The 25523-nt window shown below is 43.3% G+C and overlaps 1 protein-coding gene across 1 annotated transcript in view; it reads left to right on the forward strand.

The window, feature by feature from the left end:
• Positions 1 to 25523, forward strand: part of exoc6b (exocyst complex component 6B) — a 113364-nt gene that overhangs the window by 82290 nt on the left and 5551 nt on the right. The gene's annotated exons all lie outside the window — the stretch shown is intronic.

Below are 25523 nucleotides of genomic sequence, written 5' to 3' on the forward strand. Positions count from 1 at the left end.
AGAAAAAAAAATCTTAAAAATCTAAGGTCTAGGACAGCCAGAGCTTTGTTATACTGCATAAGCAGAAAGTTAGGACTAATAAAATGAAGTTTAAAAGTTTAATCAAAATTAGTGAAATTTATTCAGGCTGTTCATGTTATGTTAAACTAAGGAACACATTTTTTGAGATCAGTATCAGCGGCTGAAGTTTTTGAAAAATGAGAACTTGGAATCAGGCAAAAACAGTGGAACTGGTGCATCGTTTCTTCCTCTCCTACCTTTCAAGCCCCCAAAACTCTCATTTTCACCTTTCTTTTTTTCCTGTTTTTTACCTTCTTCTGTTCTCCTCCAGCCACCCGTCCATCTCTTTTGCTCTTCTTCCTCTGAACCCATTCCTCCACATTGAACACTCAACAAAGCAGCCAGGCAGCTGTGTCATTGTATGGCTGCTCACAGCCAGTTATCTTGAGACTTTCATACTGACACAACAGGCTGATGCAGCGCAGAATGGCAAAAATAAAGCCAAAAATTAATTTTCAGTGCTAAATTCATTCATTCATTCATACATCACCTTCTTTTTAAGCTCAGAGGAAAATTTAGGCCCTCATTTTTGGTATCGCTGAAAAAACAAAAGAGTGAATGCCAAACAAGTAATACTGACTAAAACAGCACAGACAGCAGAAACATAACATCATTGTTGAATAAAAAAGATTGCTAAAGGTAAGTAAAATACATTGACAAAACAAAGTGTTAAAACAAACAAACAGCAAAATCAGTTTAAATAAAATCACAATATCTGGGAAAAATCTGAAAATTAAAGAACGTCATCTTGCTCCTACTGATTTTGCTCTGATCTCCAGCGCACTGAATCCAGTGAGGATGGAGTCATGTTTACAAAACCACAGCATGTGAGGAAGTCAGTCATTTTAAAACTTGGGTCCCCAGATTTCCTCAAATCAAGAACCCCCAAATTAGATGCAAAATAGACCATAGACTTACATTTTAGAAGATTTTGATGTGAGGAAATGAACAAAAGTGTTTGTAGTCAAACAAGGATCACTAGAAATCATTTCAGTTCTGTATTCATGCACTTGCTCTTCTGGCTTCCTGAGAAAGCTCTAAAATTGAAATTAATCTATTTCTGCTCTTGCCGGGGACCCTGTCAAACCCCCACAAGGACCCCTGGTGGTCCCCAGACCCCAGTTCAGGAACCACTGATTTAAGAGTTTCTTGGTTATAGTTGCCTACCTGCAATACAATGCAAACATTCCTAATTTTGCTCTTTTGAAATCGTAATGATCTTCCTTTAAACAGCACTTTGAAAACACAGTTAAAAAGAAATAGTTCACAGAAGAGTAAGTAAGGAAAAGGCAGTAAAAGGATAATGTAGTGCAGTGAAACTCTGCTGCCAAAGGCCAAGTTTTATTCTGTTAAATTCCACTATAAACTGTGGTTAATTCTTTTGAGACTCTCATATATTCATATATTACCTTTACTGTTTCCACACCAGTGATTCTTCAGTGAGAATCTACTCTAGCCAGTTTGCATTTGGTGTCAAAATGATGAGCACATTGTCTTCAAAGCCAGCTTTTAGTTTCTGGTATGGTCATCCTATAAATATCCCATTCTTACTCCAAGAACGACCCAGTTTCCAGTCAGTGATCAATACACACGGGTCAATAGACTGAGTCGCTTAAATGTGAATACTTACTCTGTTGCATTAAGTAAGTTCACAGTGAAGGGTCACTGGATTGAAATGGAGCTGTGTTTTTGATTTGGGGTGGGTGAAGGGATTTAGTCCCATCACCAAGTCCCTTAAAATTTCCCATACACATCAATAATTGAAAACTGATCACTTATTCTTAACCCTATAAAGCTATTTGTATCATATATGATACACATTTTCAATTCCATTTTTCGTTTTCAGTTTAATCAATACTTGACCAAAATACTGTTGTATACCTTTGAACACTTCCCCTGTTCACCCTGGACCATACCATTGGCACTTCAAGTACATATCATATATCATACACCAGAAAGGTCGTGTAATAACATATTTTTTGATTTTTTTTAATATATAGATTTTGTTATAGGACTAAATAAAGGGTTCAGTTTCAAAAAATTGGAATTTTCTGCCAATTCTTTCATATTTCAGGCTTTATAGGGTTAGCTGTCCCGTATATAGTTTTTGAAACCAGTGCACAAAGAAAGTGCAACAAATGGCATATCGCAGTGAAATAGTTTCAGCTTGTAGAGGGACAGAACTGCCTTTCGTGACTGTGTGTTTCTGGTTTTGTTATTACTATTACTACTAGTGTTTTTTTTTCTTAAACAGACATGAAGTTATCACCTTTATTACGATTAGCAACAAGTACCTGCAACCATATCTATACAACTTACCGCCTTCTACGTAACATTTATTTATTTTCATCCTTTTGCCTTTACTGGCTCAATGAAGGTGAGGAGAGACAAGAAACATTGTGGCGGGGAGAGGAGGCGATGTGAAATAAAGATGCCAGGCCTGATGTGAGCCGTCAACATTGTGTTTGCATGTTAAACACCAACAGTGAGGCCTTGGAGCCTTTGTAGCTGAAATGTCTTGCATCGCATTTTCTGGTGACCTCGTCCTTCATTGCTGAGCAGATGAAAATGCCAGTCGATCAGGAGTGTGTTGAAATGCCAGTGTGCGGGCCAGAAAGAGAGTATTGAATGCAGAAATCTCAGCACCTGGTGGGACTTTTATCCCAGTTCAGGACCACCTGACTGGATCCCAGAGGCCAGCCCCGGCCCCTGCACCCCGTATTGAGAAACACGGAGGGACTGGACTGGCAGTTTGTTCGGTCGTCTTGTATCGGGGCCTGGGAAAAGCAGAACTGGACGGCTCCGTTGTGCTCTGGACAGGAGGCTGAGAATCGAGGATATGGGGCGGAATTTTTGTGTGTGTGTGTGTGTGTGTGTGTGTGTTTGTGCACACGGAATAGAGTGTGACTGCAAACTTCATTTTTATTGAGTACGTCTGAGGGCGAGACTTTAATTTGTGTTTGTGTGTCTGTCAGCACTGCGTGTGTGAAACTCTGCAGTGTGTGTGTGTCTGTCATCGTTGTGCATGTGTGAAACAGGGCGGAGAGGGAGTGAAAATGTGTGTGTGTGTGTGTGTGTGTGTGCGTGCGTACTTGTTTGTCATCATTGTTGAGTGTGTGAAAGCGGGCAGCAAGTGAGTTTGTGTGTCGCTCATCACTGGTGAGTGTGTGAAACTGAGCAAAGTGTGCGTGTTTGTGTGTGTGTGTGTGTGTGTGTGTGTGTGTCTCATCATCATGAATGTGTGAAACAGGGCGGAGAGGGAGTGCAAGTTTTGTGTGCCTGCCTGCCTGCAGTGTGTGCGTTTGTGTGCGCTTGTGTGTGTGTGTTTGTGCGTGCAGTCTATCACTTGGTGTGTGTCATCGTCGTTGTCGAGTGGTGTGAAAGCGGGTGGAAAGTGTGTGTCTATATTTTGTGTGTGTGTGTGTGTGTGTGTGTGTGACAGCAGATGACGGATGGGCCGGCAGGACGGAGCAGGGGACGATGAATGAGGTGACAGACAGAGACGGATAGCCCTTTATCCCTCCGTCACAATCCCTCTTTCTCTCCCCCTCTCTTCTCTTTCTGCGCCTGTCGGGATGATGCAGTGCCTCTTGTTCTCGCGCTCGGAGGAGGAGAAGGAAGGGGGGAAGACGGGGAGAGAGAGAGAAAAAGGAAGAAGAAAATTGCATTCATCCGGCATCAGTGTTTACTTCACAACCCCCCCTCCTCTTCATCTTCCTCTTCCTCCCTGTCCATCCCCTCTCTTGCCCTTCTTTTCTTTCCTCTCCCTCATTCGCGTTCTTCTCCTCCCCTCCCCATCTCCTCCTGCACTCTTTCATTTTGTCTTTTCCCTCTTCTCTCCGTCCCCCCCTCCTCCTCCTCCTCTTCCCCCCGTCCTCCCTTCTCCCTTTTCGTCTTTCTTTTGCCGATCAGAATCGGTTGACTCTGTTGCTCCTTTTGGAGTTATTCACCTCCCTCTCTCCTCCTTTCTCTCTCCTCCTTTCTTCATCCATTGTTTGTTTTTTTTTTTACCATTCTTATCATATCAAAAGACTGCGGCTTCTTCCCACCGAACGCGCTTTCATACATAATTTCAGTGTGTACTCATCTGTGTGTGTGCATGTGTGTGTGTGAGATCCTCGTGATGTGTGTGAAACTGGGCGGAGCGCTGCGCGTGTGTTTGTACTTATATGTGTTTACGTGCGTGCGTCTATGTGTGTGTATATGTGTGTGTGTGTGTGTGTGTGTGTGTGTGTGTGTGTGTGCGTGTGTGTGTGTGTGTGTGTGTGTGTGTGTGTGACCGAATGGTGAATGGTCGATAAATCACGCTGACGGGGCTGTTTGTTGTGCGGACGGGTCTCGGTGTTCTGGAAGGTTCCGGGGTCCTGGGACAGGGCCGAGACAAGAGTTCCCCAGGACACACACACACACACACACACACACACACACACTTAATACTTATATGGACACACACAGCGCACATAGAGAAGGAGACAGACACACACTCTGTCTTTGCAGATTGACAAATGCACAGCAGTTGCACACACTCACCCACACCCACACACACACCCACACACACACACACACACACACACACACACACACACACACACACAAGATGCCTTCTTTAAGGCATGTGTGATAGATGCACAAAAATAGAGCATTTGTTTGATGTCTCCTGTTGTCTGAAGATATTAATGTGTGTCTTTTATGTTCTTGTCAGGCTTGATGTTGGGCAGCTTACAGCCATATTGTTTTCTTTGCAGTGCATTCCAATCGGCCAGTGAAGTAACCAGGTCTTCCCCGGCTTTTAGCGATAGACTGCCCCTCTTTTTCTAAGATGTAATGTAATATAAGATAATCATCATTCAGACTGCAAGTACAACAATTAAAAAGTCAGTAGGCGTCTAGTCATTTCCAGTGAAACTTGGACGGTCAGCGAGCCTGTGGGCCGAGGCTGAACTTTTCACAGTCATTGGATATCTGTGTGTTTCCTCATTTCCTGAGCGATGGGAATTCATTCTACAAACGATATTTCTACCTGGCAAGTGCAACGACTATTATATGGTCTCATTTGACATGAGACCATATAATATTTAATTTGCCCAAAAAACATGTAAAATTGGCATATATAGATATAAAGGCAGGAAAAACGTAACACTGGCTATTTGCAGACCACACAAAGGACGCTTAAGGTAGAGTAGTTTGCCATCTCTCATTGTTTATCTCCACCTAGTGAGTACAAAATGGGTTAGAAGTTTATTCATTAGTCATTAAAAAAAACTTCCTAGTTCTTTCTTTTATTTGAAACACAAGGATTAACTCAAAATTAAAATAAATAAATAAATAAATGCTTAGAGAACAGTTTTATCCATTGTCAAAGTCAGTGGTAAGCCTGAAAGTTTCTAAGTTCAATTTGCTTTTTTTTATGCTTTTTAAGCAGCACTTGCTAAGTCAACTCTTTAAAGTGACATCAACTTCAATACAGAAAAAAAAAAACGATTTTCCTATTCAAAACTTATCTTAAAAAGCTTCATTGTGCATGAGAATGCTCAAGGTTTAACTCTTCACCCAGATTACAGATTAGGTTTTCTGAACTCCTGCACATGGGGGCTGAGTCGTCTACCAAAAGAGAACAAAACCAGCCGGAGAAGCAGAAACTGCCAGCTTGTTGGAGCAGTTTGTTACGTTCTGGATATGTTATTGAGAATTTATCACAGGGGAGAGAGAGAACGGATGACGGATGAGCAGATCCCCCGATTGCCAGTGCCTCGTTGCCAAAGCTCAAACTGCAGAAATGATGCACAAAGGCAGTCGTATTATGATCAGCCATTAATCCTGCTTATTACACAGCCACTCACCCAAGACATTCATCATTTCACACAGAATACTCATTTGAAGTGATTGTATTACAAGGTAAAATAGTTTACAAGCCTCTGCTGAAAGCTCGTTCTGCGGTAACATTTCGTCGGTGGAAGCTGTCACATGTTATTTTGAACAGAGATCAGCAAAACAGATCAGCCGTCTTGACTGACGTGGTTCGATTGCAAACAGCAGTCTGTTATTCAGAAATAGCCGACCTCAGGTTGCGTTCATTGGCCAAAAACAATTATTAAAAGTATTCAACACAGCAGTGTAATAAGAAAACACAGCATTCTTACCTCATCATCAATACATTAGCCTTGGGTTAACACTTGGCCCAAGCCTGTTTGACCTTATTTAATATATTCTTTAACAAGGGGTAAAATGTCTTGGATAAACAGTTAATCTAAGTCTATTTTAATCTATTCACACTCCACATTCATATCCACAGTCACCTGTATATTAGCCAAAGCTTTAGAGTCGCTATGGACTAAATGCAGCAACGCACAGGGCAGCTTTTATACGTTTATGGCAAACTATTCAAAACTGTCCACAGAAATATGTAGATCCCCTCTAACAAGCTTATCTTTGCTGTCAACAGCTCTCTCCTGTTCTCTGCATTGCTACATAATTTGGAGAGTGTAGGAGGGTGATGGTGTTACAGTGTGTGTGTGTGTGTGTGTGTGTGAGAGAGAGAGCGAGAGAGAGACAGACAGACAGACAGAGAGAGAGAGCGAGAGAGAGAGAGCGCTCCCCTGGCTGCCCTATTCCACAGATCATATCATTTCTCCTATATTTAGAACATTCAGAAGTCTGTGGTTACTTCAAACCTTTGGCTGGCCCGTGTGTGTGTGTGTGTGTGTGTGTGTGTGTGTGTGTGTGTGTGTGCGCGCGCACGTTGCGGTGTGGCATCCCCCCAGAAAAACGCTTGCAACAGTAGACTTCCACTCATCCCCTTCTCCACTCCTTCATACGCCAGGCATGCATTCTTCCACCTTCAGCCCAGTCGCGTGTGTGTGTGTTTCATTTGTGTGTGTGTGTGTGTGTGTGTGTGTGTGTGTGTGTGTGTGTGTGTGTGTGTGTTTTGTTCGTGCATGCGTGCGTGTCTCCTATCATTGATTGGTCCCGCTTTCATTCCTTTGGTTGACCACAGACGGTGAAATTCCATCCATTCATCTATCTCTTTTCTCTTTTTTTGGATCATCTCTGTCCCCTCCACCCCCATTTTTCTCTCTTTCTCGTCTTTTTTTTTTCCTCAGTCTTGATTTTATCGAACATTAACTCCTTTTTTTTTTTTTTACTTTTTCTTCTTCCCTTTTTCTCTCCTTTGCTCTTCTTCTTCTCTGGGTATCTCCTCCTTTTCATTTTTCCTCTAATTTGATTTATGTCGTTGGCATGAATGTCAGATGAAACGCTGTTGCCGAAGCAAATACAAAATCAAGTCCATAACTCATTTCTGTTCTCCTCTGTTTTCCTTCATTTCTTTACACCTGTCTTCTTTGTATGTTTTTTTCTGTCTCTATCTTTGTCTGATTATAAAATTCTCATATTTTATCTTTGCTTTATTCTTCTTTTGCTCTTTCATTTCCACTCTTCTTTTTCCTCTTTCCTCTCGCTTTTCACCGTCTTTTCTTTCTTTGCCTTTTCCTCCTCCTCCTCCTCCTTTTTCATTCCTTTTATTCTCTCCCTGCCTTGGTCTTTTTTACCTTTTCTCCAGCTTTATTGTCAAAATGAGCCACGTTCTGTTTCTTTCTGCACTCAATCCTTCTCTCCATCTCTTCATCTTCCCTCCATCCTTCTTTCTCTCTGTTCATCTGTCGGTCCTCCATTCAGTCACTTTTGACCCTCTGTGATGCACATTCATCTTCTTGGTCTAGCCATTTGGTTCCCTTAGGAACACTCATACGCACACACACGCACACACACACACACACGTCTGGTTTCGAACCGTCTGCCCTCTGTCTGACGCCTGCATATATATATGTGTGTGTGTGTGTGTGTGTGTGTGTGTGTGTGTGTGTGTGTGTGAGAGAGAGAGAGAGTCTGTCCCAACCATTACCTCATGAGGCTTCCCTCTCTCTCTCCAAAAGCAACATGTCACAGCAAGACTACTGCTCCCCTTATCCCTTGCGTGCATGTGTGTGTGTGTGTGTGTGTGTGTGTGTGTGTGGAGATTGACCAGCATGGCCAGTAGCGATTATCCAGTGACAGGATAGCAGATTCCCCTGCTCTGCCCTGTGTGTGTGTGTGTGTGTGTGTGTGTCTGTGTGTGTGTTGAGGTAACAGACAGGCTAAGGGACGAGATGAGGCCCAATGGGAGAGGAAACCTCCATCTCACCTCTTTGTAACCCAGACGAGTGAGGGAGCGAGAGACAGGCAGGGAGGAGCAGGACAGGGGGGGCAGGGGAGGGAGGGAAGATTTGGCTGAAGTTTGGAGATAAAAGGAAAATGCCTGAGGGTTTGGAGTGGAAAGAGCGAGGGGGGAAATGAGGAAAGACGAGGAGAAGAAGAAACGCAGCAACAGAAGATGGAAACAACACAGCGACAGACGTGGTTTTCACGTCACACAGCCTCGCCTCATGCTCCCATTATGTTTACCTTCGCTTAAGTGGGTATATATCTTAAATTCAACAAGGCAAGATCTTGAGCAACTACGCCTAAGGGGTTACCACAGCATTGTTGCCTCATTCGCATTGGAACATATGGTTGCTAGACAGTATTTGAGAAGGTATTTAGACACAACGTGCTGTTTGATGGAGGTTTCTCATTGCTTTTGTCCATGCATTTTATCACATGACCACAATGGGAATGAAGTCCCAAACCCTGGCAGCTAGTGCTGTGCATGAGGCTGCAAGCACACTGACCTGTAAAGCTTTGTTTCTAGTAATATATTTATACTGTAAATTTGCACATTGCCCACATCTATGCGTTATACTGTAAATTTGCACATTGCCCACATCTATGCACATTGTATACATCTATGCACATGGTTTTTTGCACATTGTTTTTTTTTTTTTTGCACATTGGGTACTTAGATCTTTAGATCTCTAGTGTCATCTTTTATTCTTTATTTTTTATTTATTTAATCTTGAAGTCTGTGGATACCGCTGAAAACTGTGAATTTCCTTCGGGATGGATAAAGTATCTATCTATCTATCTATATCTATCTATCTATGTAACAGGGAAGAAGCAATGGTAGCTTGATTAACATTAGCTTAGCTTGCCAACTCAATGCTCAGCTCTCAATGCTAACCCACAAACAAGAAAACATTATACCCGCATACCTTATGTTTTGTTAATTTTTGTAATTCTTAAATGTAGTGTCATAAAGTAAAGGCATGGAGTGTGGCATTAATAAATGCCTCAAAGCACAATCTTGGGGTCTCTAAGCCATTTCTTGTGGTAGATAGATAGATAGATAGATAGATAGATAGATAGATATACTTAATTGATCCCAACCAGGGAAATTCTGGTGTTCCAGCAGCAACAGTAGAAACATACAATAAAGTTAACTAAAAAAAGAATAAAGGCTAAAAATATACAATAGAGACTATAAAGACTAAAGACTCAAAATATACAATAAGGGCTAACCTAAGAAAAAGAGATATGAGATGTGAAATATACAGATGGTAATGAATATGAAATATACAGATGGAACTGAAGTATATACATGATTGTATAGATAAGGAGAGTTAGCATGAAACCACGAAACCAAGAACCAAGTGGCAGAACCCGACGCCCGGTACTGGGATTCAGGAACTGACCGACTTGATTCGGCCTCTTAAGGAATCACCACTTCCCCTCCAGTCTGAAAAACAGTGTGAATGTATATTAACCTAGGATGTAATATATAGATAATAAATAATAAATAAACAGTTAAGGTGCTGCGTACATGGGAAGCTGGTCTGTGCCCGGAGATCTTTAGGGACAAATGCTGTCTGTTTCAGTCGCAGTCAAGGACGACCACTGCATATTTATCTCGTGACCACATAGTAAGTAAAACACTGGAACGAGTTTATTAAATTGAGGTACCGGGTTATATCTTGTGGCTACAAATTGTGGCTTCGAAATATTTTTTTTTCCCTCTCATTGCACTTCTCGAGCCCTGTTCATTCGTCACTGAAAAACTGATCAACATCAGCTTTCTAATCAATGGAGGCCGAAGCCTTACTTACCAAACTATACACCACCAGAATATAACTGATCCTTTGACCTGTTTGTTCCTACAGCTTTGCCGGAAAAACTTGCCTAGAGAGCCGATCCAAACCTGACATACGTGCTTTTACGCCGCGTCAGTCAGCTCGGCGCTGTTTTAGAAATCTTAGGTCAAACCTTTTTCAGCTGAAACCAGCCCCTGCTCCCCGTTAGATTCTTGCAATTTTTATGCATTACCTCGGGGCCAAAATTTAAGCTAGCACCGGGACTCGTGGGGCATTTAGCTCCGGGTTCGCCGAGAGAGCTACCAGCGTGTAAAAAGCCTTGGCCCAGTTTGTTGAAGAGGAGGCAGAGGGAGATAAAGTAATAGTGTGAAAACAGGGCAGAGGAGATAAAGAGATGGATAGACAGAGGTGAGACAGAGGACAGGAAGAGACGAATGGGTCAGAAGAGGTGAAGGAGACAGAAGAATCTGCTACTGTCGCATTCCGGAGGGCTGTGGTCATGTTAGGACGGCTGCTCTGTATGTGTGTGTGTGTGTGTGTGTGTGTGTGTGTGTGTGTGTGTGTGTGTGTGTGTGTGTGTGTGTGTGTGTGTGTGTGTGTGTGTGTGTGTGTGTGTGTGTGTGTGTGTGTGTGTGTGTGTGTGTGTGTGTGTGTGTGTGTGTGAGACAGGTCAGGTTCAGGAAGGGGCCTGCTGACAAGACAGGGATGAGCCGTGTGTGCGTCTGTCAGGGTTGAATCGAGGCCAGCTCCTCTCCGTTACACGGGCTTACAGGCTTGACCACGTCAGCAGTGGCTTGACCTTTGACCCTTTCAACTCTTCACCAGACGCAGACAGATGTGGAAAGACGACGGCGAGGACGAGACGAAAGGGTGAGCCGATAAATTAAGGGAATGGAAGGGAAAGAAGGACGGCGATGGCGAAAGCGCGGAGGGGAGAGTGGAAAAACGTAAACACAAACGAAAGGAGAAATGGGAGCGAAGAAAAAGAGGGAGCGAGAGAAAGCAGAGTGAACGTAAAGGAAGATGGCAGGAGAAGATGGAGGGAAAACTTGGAGCACAGCGAGGAAAGGATGACCAACGGGAAAAAAAAAAAAAAAAAGGAGTTAGAGCTTTCCGGGCCAGATTCTGAGCTCGCCGAGAGAAAACAACCCATGAATACGAGGACGGAGCGGGGCTGGGGGGGGAGTGGGAGCGAGGGATGGAGAGTGAAAGAGTGCAGTCAGGTGAAAGTGATACGGCCGTACAGGGTGGTCTCTCTCTCCCCGCTCTCTCTCCCCGTGTCTCTCGACCGCTCTCTCTCTCTCTCCTCGGGAGGCTGACACTTCCCTTCAAGCGTTTGACCGGTCACAGAAGGGGGGATGAATAGCGGAGAGGAGAGGGGTGAAAGAGCGGGATGAGAGGAGAAGAAAGAGGGCGAGAGGAGGATGAGCACCAGACGGACATCTAAATGCTCACCCCGCCGATCTATTGGGAGAGAGAGAGGGACACACACACACACACACACACACACACACACACAAAACATGTACGCAAACAACCCGGTTCAAGTTCGCACAAAATTTAGCAACGCTTTTGACGGACTTGTGCACACAAATACAAGTGCAGATGGAAACATGGTGGGTAGCTAACATTCGGAGGCCTTGGCACTCACACACACACACACACACACACACACACACACACACACACACACACACACACACACAAAGGCAGGCATGGACACATTCAAGGACACAAACACTAAATTGCACTGAAACCTTTGCCTTTGACAGGCGTGCAATACAAGTTCATATGAAAATATGGTCTTACACCCACATTTCAAGATCTTAAACTCTGCACACACACACACACACACACACACACACACACACACACACACACACACACACACACACACACAGAGAGAGTCTGGTTCGTGCCAAGGTCAGTACAATGTGTGTTATCAGCTACATGGGGACTTGCATGGGCGGAACCAATGAAAATTGAAGGGATTGTTTTTGCAGATACACACGGCAGTGGTCCCATATTCTCTGTAACAACACACACATTCAGGTCAGGTGAGGGAGATGGAGAGGCAGGGTGTGTGTGTGTGTTTGTGAGAGAGAGAGAGAGAGAGAGAGAGAGACCTTGGCTCTCCTCCACTTAAGTGAATCTGTGCTCGAAGCTTTTTTCTTTCTTTGTTTTTGTTGTGTTGGGATAAATAATTTAACCAGCCAAAGTCTCTCACTCTCTCTCTCTCTCTCTCTCTCTCTCTCTCTCATATAAACACACACACACTTCTCTTGTGGGATTGGGTGCAGTCTGGGGTCACTTGGTTAAGTGTCAGTGCCGGAGAGGGGTGAGAACTAACCGTCTGACCCCCAAAACACCCCTTATCTGATCACACACTCAAATACACACCGCACATATACACTACATACAAGTGCACAACATCGTATTTATATGTAGCGCTCACATGGCTACACACACACATACACACAAACACACACACTCTCACAGGCCATAATTTGAGCATTGGCTATGTTCGTTGTTTTATCATCTCTTTTATCATTCACGCATGCACACACGTTTTTTTTTTTTTTCCCCTATGTGTTTCTAAAGTTGAGTACTTTTATAGGACACGTGTGCATGCATGTGCACACACACACACACACACACACACACACACACACACACAGCAGGGTGTAAGTGTTTCCACTGTCGGACCTGCTCGGCTCAAGATAACAGCAAAAATAGTCGCTGGTCAAAAACGTACATGTGTGTCCATATCTGTTGACTTATGAGTCAGAGGCATTATTTATGTGTGAGAGCGCTTGGTGTGTGTGTGTGTGTGTGTGTTTCTCGGCCTCTCTCTCACCTTCCTGTCCCGTCTGTGGCCAGCCAACTTATCGCCGTGACAACAGGTCAAGCTGTGGTCATGGCAGTAGAGCTATTCAGCGACCTGATTGGACAGGGAGGGGAGCAGCAGTCCAGGACTTCCGATAGTCCAGTGGTCAGCTAGCGGTCAGGAGTCGGGCAGGGGTGTATTTGGGGGGGGGCTCAAAGTGGTCCGAACACACACACACACACACACACACACACACATATAGCTTCCTCAGCTTCCTCTCTCAGACATGCATCACAACGTCTCACACATAACGACTTTCACTCACACATAAATTAGCTTTCTCTCTCAAGACATGCACACGCACACACACACACACACACACACACACACATATATACATATACACACACACACACACACACACAGTGACCGTGTGGTGACCGGGTCAGGTCATTGTTCTACGTTATCAGTCTTGACCTCTCTGTCAGTCTCCCCGATACAACCTGCACTTACACCCCTTCCTGTGTGTGTGTGTGTGTGTGTGTGTCACTCTGCGGTCATTGCATGGTCAAACCAAAATGCTGAGACCCCAAAACAGCTCTCACCTTTCAACTGTTTCCTGTTTGGGGTCATAGGAGAAGAGAGAAAGAGAGTGTAATGTTGCGATATCGTAAACTGAAACACTTGGACCATTTTGCGTCTCACTTTTCCACATGAACAAACTTGCAATTTTGCTTGCAGGGAAACATTTTTTACAATTTATTATATAATTTTGGACCAAACCCAGTTGTGTACTAAAATTCTCTAAAAGTTTTGCTTGTGTGTAACGTGGAAAGTTGGTGACTCCAGTTTGTCTCTTAAACAGAAGTTGAATGCAAGTTTCAATTCTTTAAAGTTGTTTCCAAATTCACCTCTTTAAAAAGTGCTTGAGTTGTTGAATCACAATTCGTCAACAGAAAAAGCTTTTGATTCCAAATTTACCCTGGAGACCATGTCAATTCTTGTTTGCTTATTAAATCTAAATTTATCCTCTATATGTACTTGAATTAAAATTGACTTTTCAAAAGGATTTTAATACAAACAAATCAGCTCTAAATTTGACCAAATTCAGCCCTGGAAAGAGGCTGAAGCCAGACTGAAGTCTCAGAACTGCCGTGGGCCCAGATTGACCTTTTTAAAAAGTGTCTTGATCCAAATTGACTTTAAAAAGTGGCTGAACCCACATCGACCTTTTTTTAAAAAAAAAAACAGCAGTTGAGTCTAAATTGAGCTCACAGCGGAGCTAAAAGCTGCTGTTTTTCTAGCCCTGTTTGTTTTGGAGTATTTTGTCTTTATTTGGTTCATCAGCGTACACTGCAGCTCCCAGCAGGCCCCTGTGACTTCAGCCTGCACTCGTTTATCGTCTCCCCGTTTCTCCCTCACTCGTTCTTCCTCCTCCGTAAGATCTAGTTACCCTTCGCCTGACCTCGCTTGCTCTATCCTTTCCCCTTCTCCTCCAATCTTGTAATATTTTTCCTATCATCCTGTCTTTCGTGTTTTCTCTCTGCTCTCTTAACTTTGCTCCTTTCTGTCTCCTTCCCTCTCTCTCTCTCCCACTCTGTCTCTGTCTCTCTATGTCTCTCGCTCTCCCTCTCTCTGTCTGCGTAGTGTCTAATTGACAGCAGAGACCCCTGGTTGAACCAGCGGCACTTTTCTCTCCCATCCCTTTTTTTTTTTTTTTTCTACATTCATTCCATTTTAGCCCTAGCACTTTTCGGAGGTCGCACCACTTCTCTGTCGCTGCTGACGAGGAGGGAGGAAGGGTGGAAATGAGAGGGAGAGAGAGAGGTAGAGACAAAGTGAGTGAGAAACAGAAAGATGGGGAGGGAGAGAGAACTTTGAGTGGAGGACAGATGCCATTGGGATAAAGACTAGATAGGTTCAGCTACTTACATGTTCAAATATTTTGGACTTGGTTAATTTACTCATACAAATGGCATAAAATTTGTAGACCTCCACGATCAAATAGTTCTCTCAGGGATGGTATCCCAGCTGGTAGGCTTTCCCATCCCAGTTTACTGTCCCCAGGGCCCATTTTCTGATCTCAGTCACCTTTTTCATCTGTTTCTCTCTGAGGTGACGACCTTGTCTCCTCCCAGTCGATTGTATGTTTTTTTCTCACGCGGTTGTCTGAGATGATGAGTTTATTTTAGATTATAGATTTTCATTTTCACACCTGGGATGTTGGACAGTGGAGGTCGACTTCACCTGTAAAATATCAACTAACAAGGAAGTCACAACAACACCAAGAGATGCTCTGAAGGAAGACTACAGACGGCAGCAGTCAAAATTTGTCCAGGTGTGAGTAAAATACCAAAATACTCCACTGAGGAACCAACATGTAGAGAGTTGGATAAACAGAATGTAAATCAGTATGTATACCGAGTAGTTCAACAACTACTTTGAAGTTTTCCTTGATCCAGCCATTTTCCTCCTCGCTGCTGCAGTGGAGCGGTAAATGTGTGGCTCTGAAATGATGTGAAGCAAGGCAACACTGAGAAAGTTCAGTTCAGTCAGCTTTCCCTGAGTGAAATGAAAACACACACGGTTAGCTATTTGTGCAGGGCAGAAACCTGCTGGCCATGTCTAATGGGTTCTAAAATTCACTGATTGCTATTTCATCTGCAAAAGTACTGTGTAGTGTAGAAAAGAGCCTTGTAGGTCGGCTTCCACAGCGGCTGGTAGAACTGAGCATATTCACCAGCCATTTGGCATGTTGCAATCGTCCTGTCCATGGGAAGATTCCAGCATGTGAATCATTGAAATTCCCAGAGATGGATGCTTCTTCATATGTGTATTGTTTTCTGTTATTATGGGGCTGAAGGAATGTGCGCTGAGTCGGGAGACTGTCACAGTTCAAACCCTCATTATGGCAAGCGTCCAATCCTGCTGAAATATCCTTCAGCAGAACACTGAATCCATCCCAGCTCTGACGCAGCATCTTTACCATGCTGTGTCTTCTTACGCTGCTTAATAAAAGACAGTATGTACATTTAAACTGTAACATACTTGAGGTCATGTTAGATTGTGGTTGTATGCGCTGGCGTGCTTCAGTCGTGGGAACGAAGCAGGAGGATGTTACAGTGCTATGAGTTTTTGATTTTATTTCATTTTGCAGATCCAGCAGCAAAAAAAATGAAAAAGAATTTGCCTTTGCAGAGAAAGCAGTATTGTTTCTTACTTCATTCCATTCCTAATTCAAGGTGGAATGAGGCTGTTCGAGTTTTGTGAAGAGGGAGACCCAGCGTGGGTTCAGAGCAACAGTAGCCAAGAGCGTCGCGCCAGATAACCTCTTTAGATGACCTTTGACCTTGCTTCGAGAGGTCAAGAGCTGACCTTTGGTTAAGTGTAAAATCCCCTCTTCCTCCAGAGCTTGTCAGGAGGTTTCTATTTCAGATGAGATACAGAGCACGCACCGCTGTTGTTTTTAACTGGACCTTCTCGTGAAATAGATGGACAACAAAATGATGGGATGTTTATTTTGTACATTCACTAAAATCCTTTTATTGTTTACCTAAAGAGAGCATTTGGCAAACAATAAAATAAGGTCGCACTTTGCTTTTGTTTTACTGCTCTGATATTTTTTTAAACCAGAGGGAAAGTCTTAAAACATCTTGCATATGATTACCCAAATACAAGGCCCCCAAAGTCCTTGAATACTATTAATATCAGCCTTTAAGCTTTAAATCCAATTTTATTTATGTCTTCAGAATGTTTTTGTTGTGCTTTCTCCTTGGTGAAAATTTTGCCACAGCACAGAGTCATACGGTGATAAAAGTTGTTTTCATTTTGATATTATGTTCTGGTGCTGAAATAATCTTTTATTGCATTCTAGCAGGTATTGACAAGTCTTGAGGGTTCTCAGATTTAAATTGATCAGTCTTTCAGACATCCTGAAAACAGTTCAGTGTGGCAAAAAGAGTTGTATAATTGCTGTTATTTTGTTGTTTTATGTATATTTTTTGTTCTGATCCTGGGTGAAAAGACCTTTGTCCCAGAAAACTGTGGCAAACCTTTATGGCTGTGATGGGCAGCTGTCAACAGAATCCTTTTCAGCGATAAGAAAACACTTGTCGTCCTTTTAGTGACCTTTCAACCCAGAAATCTTGACATGGAGTCAAAGAAACAAGTGAGCTAAGCAGAGAGACACAGAGATATAGTGGAGAGCTGATAGACAAGTGTTGTTTTTTGTGATAAAGCAGAAAAAGTCATTTTAGCAAGCTCAGTTCAGCATAGAGGAAGGAAGAATAGAAGGTGGAGAGAAATAGGAGTCGACCACAGTGATGGATTGGTGTCGATTTGCCATTTTTTTTGTTTTCCTTTGGTGACAGTTCAAGACATTTTAAACTTTTTTTGGAGATGTTGTGAATGCGGGGGGTGGGGGGGTGGGGTGGTTGGAGATAAATATGGAAATGGTCTGGGAAAAAGAGAGAGATGCTTCGAGAGAAAGTGATGGATTTGACGGACACGTGTTGGTGCGGTCTTAGCGTGGCAAGAGATAAAACTGGCTTCTCTCCTTTTAACGACCTTTGAACTCTGAACTCCAAGGATGTAGGAACAAAAAAACAGAGAGATGACAGTGATGATGGACAAATGTCAAAGTGGTCCTTTCCCTTGGCGACAGTAAAAAACACTTTCTCTGCTTTTGGTGACCTCTGATGACCTCTTATCTCACCATAGGTCACAAGTCTTGAGAGTCATTGCATGTGAGTGTGTGTGTGTGTATATATATGTGTATATATAAATAAATACATATACTACTCACAAAAAGTTAGGGATATTTGGCTTTTGGGTGAAATTTATGGAAAATGTAAAATGTTCACGCTACAGTGATATTATATCATGAAAGTAGGGCATTTAAGTAGAAGCATACACTGGTGATTTCCTCATCTCAAACACTTTCTTGAAACAAAAGCCAACAACAGTGGTGGATATACCACAACAAAAAATGTCAGTGTCTCAATAACTTGTCATGTGTCCTTGAGCATCAATTACAGCTTGACAACGACGTCTCATGCTGTTCACAAGTGGACTTATTGTCTGCTGAGGCATGGCATCCCACTCTTCTTGAAGGGCGGCCCTCAGGACATTGAGGTTCTGGGGTACAGAGCTCTGAGCCTCTACACGGCGACTCAGTTGATCCCATAGGTTTTCTATGGGATGCAGGTCTGAGAAAGTGCAGGCCACTCCATTTGAGGTACCCCAGTCTCCAGCAGCCGTTCCCTAATGATACGACCTCGATGAGCTGGAGCATCAAACACCTGATGTGAATTTTGCCGTTAAACTCCTTGTTAGAGAACAGCAACTTGTGCAAAAAGTACTGAAACACTGAACAGTTGGACATGTGCATTCAAAAGTTTACAGAAGGTCACATTAAGTTCACCTGTAAAGGTTATAATGCATTTTAGGTTCATCCTGAAATTTCACCCGAAAGCCGAATATCCCTAACTTTTTGTGAGTAGTGTATGTAGAGAGAGAGGATGGCAGGATGCATGAACTGTGAAGTCCGTACACTCTGAGATTGGATCTTGCTTGCGTTTGGATCTGATCAGCCAGACCTCCTGCTCACATTGAGTTTCTCATTGAGGGGTGGAAAGCATGTGGGCACAATCTGGACAATTTATTATTAATATTTAGTCGAATATATCAGCGCGGGAATAAATCTGATCACTATCCAATCAGGCAGGTCACACTGCAGTGTCAAGTCTGGACAGACATATGCAGAACATATGTGTGTCCAGCATATGACACGGTTCCGATCCAGCGCATCCCATCGCAGAAGTCACATTGAAGATAAGTGTGACCACAGCCTTAGACAGCCACTTTACACTGGCACTGCATATCGATTGATCCATCTGGTCATGCTGTAACAGGTGGCTTGTGAGCTGGAACCTACCACTTCATCAACTGCTTGCCAGTGTGAATGCCCCCTTGGATAGCAAGAGACTGAGAAGATGGATGGATGGGTGGATGGAGGAAGGGAGCAAAGAAAATATGGAAAGAGATAGACAGGTGCCAAAATGGCCACTTTGGTTGATAAAGGTCAAAAACCACTTTCTCTGCTTTTAGTGACCTCTGACCTCTGAACCATGATGACCCACGACAACTTAAGAAAAGGAATGAAAACATAGGAGGGCTTAAGACAAGTGGATGGAGAGATGGAGGGAGGGGAACAGAGCAATGGATGGATTATTATCAAGGGAGGAGGGAGAGTAAACATTGAAGTCATGGAGCTTAAGAAAGAGTGAAGGCAGACAGGAGGACAGCCGCAGCGTGGGATTATTGATCCCGGCATTCAGAGCTTTAAATAGTGGATTCCACAATGGGAGCGAAGAAAATGCATTGATTTATGAAACGCTGGATAAAAAATGTGTTTTGATGTAACTCAAATTGGTCTCCTGTAAAGATAAATGAGCCAGGGTTCATGGTGTTCGGTCACAAATTTCTTTCCTTAATACCAGGGTCAGAAATGTTATGTAATCACAACCTGTGTGTGTGTGTGTGTGTGTGTGTGTGTGTGTGTGTGTGTGCGCACCTAGTATAAACATGGTGAATTCTGGGTGACCCTGACGTTTGGCCATTACTAACGGGAACACGGCAATTCCCCAACGGTCCCAAACAAATAAATCCAACCCGCAGACGGAATAACCATTAACAACTCTCCTAAACACAAAGAGAGGGAGGAGGAGGAGGAGAAGGAAGAAAGAAAGAGAGAGGAGATGGAAGGAGAGGACGAGTGAAGGAATTAGGAAAGGAGGAAAAATGAGGTTAAAGGAGTGAGGGAGGAGTGGAGGGAAAGAAAGGAGCTGTAAAGGGAGAGGAGAACGGTGAAGGTGAGGATTAGTGATGGAAAGAAGAAAAGGAGAGGAATAAATGTCGAGTCAGGAGGGAGAGAAGGAAAGAGGGACGAAGGCAACTAAATAAAGAAAAAGTATAAACAGAAAAAGAGAGTGGCAAGGGAAAACTGGTTAGAAGAGAGGGAGGGGAGACACGATGAGAGGAGGAGGAGGAGGAGGAGGAGGAGAGAGGAGGATGGAGGGAGAGAAGCCCATTAGCAGAGGAGAAATGAGAGAAAACAAACAAGAAATCTCTCGGTAACACGTCACTTTGTTTTTCTCCTCCGTCCCCCAGAAGAATAAGAGGAAGCAATAATCAGCGCTTGTGTGTGTGTGTGAGAGAGAGACAGAGTGTTTGTGTGTGTGTGTGTGTGTGTGTGTGAGAGAGAGAGAGAGACAGAGAGGGAGAGAGCAAGCGAGCGAGTGAGGAGACAGGAGCGATAGCGGGGGAGGTCATGGCGAGGTGAGCAAGAGGGAGCGAGACGGAGAGAGAAGTTCAGCGAGAGGTGAAGAGAGAGACTGGGAGAGACACGTCGTTGTGTGTGTGTAGGGTGAATTGGGGGTCAGGTGTGTGTGTGTGTGTGTGTGTGTGTGTGTGTGTGTGTGTGTGTGTGTGTGTGTGTGTGTGTGTGTGTGTGATCCACCACTGCCAGGAGTATTTGAGAGAGGACCTGCTGGCTTGCGTGTGGCTCGTTTTTGGAAGGTCTTTCTCTCTTTTTCTCTCGCACTCTCTCTCGCTCTCTCTCTTGCACTCTCCATTTTTTCCTTTTCCCTTCTTCATCACTCTTATCTGACCTCCCCGTTCCCGTCCTGTCCTCCCTTCTTGTTTCTCTTCTCCTACTGTTCTTAACCCCCTGTCTCTCTCCCTCCATCCTGCCGCCCAAACTTACCTACTGACCTTAAACTCACCCAAAACTTCCTGTCCTCCTCCTCCTCCTCTTCTCTCTTCTTCCCCTCATGGCTGGTGAGAATTGTTTTTTTTTTTTTTTTTTTTTTTTGAAGATTTGTTTTTGTTATCTGCAGTTGAAAGAAAGAAAAAGAAAGGGAGAGAGAAAAGAGGGAGATGTGCAGGGCGTGATTCCAGAAGTAAAGACAGCAGTTCGCTCTGTGATAACATGAAAATCTCATCAACCTCATTCACCCGCTTATCTGTGTGTGTGCGTGTGTGTGTGTGTGTGTGCATGTGTGAGACAGAAAGAGATAGAGAGACAAAGCGCATTAGTGACTGCATCTTTGTCTGTGTGTGTGTGTGTTGCTCTGTGTGGCGTTTGCGTGATGAGCACAGAAACAACTTGGTACATATCTTCGGTACATTTTCTTTGGTGTCAGTGTGTGTGTGTGTGTGTGTGTGTGTGTGTGTGTGTGTGTGTGTGTATGGCATTACGAAGCGGGAGGTTTTTTGAGGTGACTTCCTCCAAACAGACAGCTACAGTATCAGTCAGCGCTAATGCTTCCCTCTTTATCTGGCACGCCTTAACCTCAATTTTACCTCTCACACACACACACACACACACACACAAGCACATGATAACGTAACAATGGTAACCAAAAAAACACCATGAAAAATAAATAGATTTGTATTCATAAACACACGCTCATGGCTCTGCACATTATGTCTGAGTAATTTGTTTGCGTAACATAGTATGTGGATTGTATTTTTAATTTAACTGCAGTAACAAATGCAAATGCATGTATACACTTGTTTTGTATTTGTACGAGTACCCATTTATTTGAGCACACAGCCTGTTCTTCTGCAGTGTGTGCACGTACATCTGTGCGAGTGCGTCTGTTTTTAGTTCTTGTTTACACAGGAGGATTAGCGGGTCAATCTTGGGCCGCACAAGGGTGAATTTAGGGACAGAGGACAGAGAGAGAGAGATACAGAAGTGAAAGTCCAGGGAGGCAGGAAGGGAACGAGGTTGGACGGAAGGAAGGAAGGTTTAAAAAAAAAAAAAAAAAAAAAACCTTGTTTGGCCGGAGATAGGAGATGTTCAGAGTGGGATGAGGGAGTGAGGAGAGGAAGAAACAGTGGAGAATGGGAGGGAGGGAAGGAGGCAAAAACCAGGAAGTTCAAATCACCCTTTAATCTGCTCTTCCCCCTCCAAGGCTGGGGCACTTGTGCTATATTCATAGGAAATGTCAATTATTTTTGGCTATAAATCTAACAGTGAATGTATAAAATCAAGTCCATCATCACATATTGACTTCCCTTAGTAGGTATATACCAAAGGAGGAGATGCAGATGGAGATTACATTCATTTTATTTGTCCATCCCAGCCATGGAAGTCCATGGAGAGTGGATGGATTAGTGGATTTATTTACTGACACACAAGAAATAGTAGGATAAAGAAATGTATAGAACAAAAATAGGAACAAATCTGCAGAAAATGACAGAAACCTCATTCATTCATTCATCAAATCGCTTCATGCAGTTTCAGCAGAGCAGGTCAGTGTACACAAATAGCCTATTCCTGCTGTGCGTGTGTTTGAGCGTGGAAACGAGAAGCAGACGAGTCACTGAAATATTCTTGAGCTCTGACAACAACAGATGTAGAATGTGCAAAATGGGCCACAGTGACTCAATATCAAGTGGATATCCTGAATAATCGGTACATTCAGCGTAAGTCAAATGATAATCTCTCATATCGCTGTGTTTAACAGAGCCCCATGCATTATTCACAATGATCAAAATCTTTTTGTTTGCCAAACACAATAAATGTACAGATGTGTCTTGGTGACATTAACGCAGAGACATTTTAACAGCTCGCTTTTGGCAGTACATACGTTGTTAATGATTTGTTATGGAAACAACAGGATCTGATTCATTCTTTCTTTGCCATTAGAGACTTACTTTGCAAATAAAATCCTGTCGTTTCTAACACAGGACTAAGAACATATGCATTTTGCAGTGAGCTGTTTGCACTCTCCAATCTATTGCTTTCCTCTCTGATGTGATAAAGTGATTTGCATATTTGAGTTATTAGCCCTACCAGTGGCTTTACGTTTTTTATCTTGCATGTTATCTGTCTTATGGTCAGCAAGAAGCCTCAGATATTTATGGATTTCCATGTATTATGGTGGATAGAGAGGCCTTGAGCCAAGGAACATTAGATTTTGGTGTGATGAGAGAGTTATGGCATTAATATTTAGCCATAACTAAGTTGCTTTGGGGGCAGCTGTAGCCTAAAGGTTAGAGAAACATGCTTGTCTGCAGAAGGTCACTGGTTCAGTCCCTCAGACAAGCAGGAACACTTTGGTTGGAAGGAGTGAGTGAACGGCACTCCTGCCGCCGTACCAGCTGAAGTGCCCTTGACCAAGGCACTTGTGTAACTGTGAATCTGAAGCAAGGCATTGCTTATCAAACCTGCCTTGAATAAATAAAAGGAATAAAAAAAACAAAACAAAACAAAAAACTTTTGGTTACCATTTGGTTCCAAATGGTAACCATATGCTTGCAGTGTCAAAAATTCATTTTAACTTACAATTTAAGTTAAAAACAATGTCTATTGGTCTGACAGAGGATTGGAGAGTTGTCTTGGTATTTGTACTGACAGACTGAATGTCTTGCTGTTGCAGGAATCAAATCACATGACTCTTTGATTTTAGGACGCTCTCAGTGACCACTGAGTCACGCTGCCACTTCCATTTATTCAGAGTTTCTTTATTACACCCTGCCTACAAAGCAAATTTTACTTACAGGACAAAACTTTGAATCAAATGAACTTTAATGGCTGCCCATTGGCTTGTCCCCTTCTCTAAACGATATGTTAGAAAGTTGCCTGTTTATAATTGCTTTCAGGGCACATTGACATGAAAGTTCTTGGATGGAAGTTCCCCATGAAAGGCAGATTTTCAAGATCAGGTTACTCCCAAATGGCCGCACAGACGAGCCTTCATCCTGCTTCCCATCGAACAGCCGTCCCTTAGGTCAATCAGTGGTCGGTTAGGGGTATGTGCCAATGCAGTGGCAAAAGTAGGCGAAAAATTAGGGGACAATCCCATTGACCAAGCAGGGTACACCGCAGGAGAGGCACAACCTAACAATTTTCTAAATTATGACAGTGAAATTGGTATGACATGGCCAAATTGGATGCCAAATTTGTTCATAAACCATGAAAAACACCAAGTCAAACGTTTGGGTTTTCCCCCTTCGTTCTCCCACCTTTCAATCTTCCATCACTTTGTTCATTCTTCTCAAAACCTTGAAAGCATATCAGCCACCAGCCTTTTCTCCCTGCGTCCGGTTTGCCCAACGGCGTACCTCCATCACCCTCTGCTCATTCATCCCCCCCTCCTCTCTGTCTTATCTATCATCTTCATCTGCCCTTCCTTTACCCTCTCTCTCTGCACTGTTACCCATTTTTCTCCATCTGTGTCTCTTTCCATCTCTCTCTCTCTCATTTTCTCCCTTATTTTCTCTCTCCCCCACATGTGGTTTTGCTCTCCATCCCTCTGTACTCCTTCCCTCCCTCTCCTCCTCTCTCATCCCTCGCTCACATATGGTTTCTCTCTCTGGGCCTGTGTGTGTTTGGTGTTACCCAGAGTTCACTGGGGCTCCCTGCACGTTTGTGCGTGCGTGCCTGCCTGAGCATGTGTGTGCTTTTCAGACAGCGAGAGAGAGAGACAGGAGTGTATGTCTAGTGCCTGCCGGTGTCTGTGTGTGTGTGTGTGTGTGTGTGTGTGTGTGTGTGTGTGTGGGTGGATGTGGGGGGTGGGGGTAGAGTTCAGCAGGCCAGCAGCAGGTTATGCAATAGTTAGAAATGTGGGTCAACCAACCCCCCTTCTCTCTCTGACCTCTTTCTCCTTCAAGGGTCTGTCCTCTATAATTTACTTGCATTTTTGCAGATGTTTATTTACTTGAATGTAACTAAATGTGTTGTCAAATACGTGCCCCCCCTCCTCTCCTCATTTCAAAGAGCCTCATTATAAAGTGATTTATGTTTCGGGAGATTGTTCTGTTGGGTCAACTTGACCCGCTAAGTGAGGAGAACATAAACATCAAAAATCATCCAAGTGTCCCTGGTGGTTCATTCATCTTATGCTAACACTTTAGTATACAGTAAATATGTTAAGTGAGAGCAGTTGACTGGCATTATCCGAAGTAAGTTTGACATCTGAAAGTGCTATCACATCCACCCTGTTCCGTTCGGTTCATTTTATTCGAACCATGGTGCTTTTACTTTGTTAATTCAGTTCATTTTGAGACATGAAACATTGGAAAAATCAGGACTTGGTCTGGTCACAGATGAAAAACAGAACAGTTCGCTACAAATGAGAATATAATCGGCCCAAACTATTGGAAGTGAACCAAAAAACAGTGCATTGTGGGTTGAAAGTGGATGTTGACACCTGTAGCTGCCAGACAGAGCTGCTAACGCTGCTAAAATGAGCCGGGGACAAATGTGGAGTAATGATGAGGTCAGGGCTCTTTTAGAAATATGAAACATTTCATGATTGCCTGTGGAGAAACATAAAAATACAGTATGTTGTTGCAATACACTGTTGTCCGCAACTGGAGTTTCCCTCGTAAAATTTTCAGCCAGTAGATGAACATCCCATCCGACTGCGTGTCATTTGTTTAAAAATTTTGGTAGGCTTAACACAGGGCTGTGTGAACACAAACCAGACCAATTAAAGTTCATGTTTTAGAGCCCCTAAACACTGTTACAGTCTTAAAAGGCTTTACAGGCCCACATTTTATACAAAACAAAAATGACACCCCGACTTGAACCCTCATAGTGGGCAAGAAAAAACTCAAAA

This window comes from Myripristis murdjan, chromosome 18, assembly GCF_902150065.1.
Source record: "Myripristis murdjan chromosome 18, fMyrMur1.1, whole genome shotgun sequence".
NCBI classification, from domain to species: Eukaryota; Metazoa; Chordata; class Actinopteri; order Holocentriformes; family Holocentridae; genus Myripristis; species Myripristis murdjan.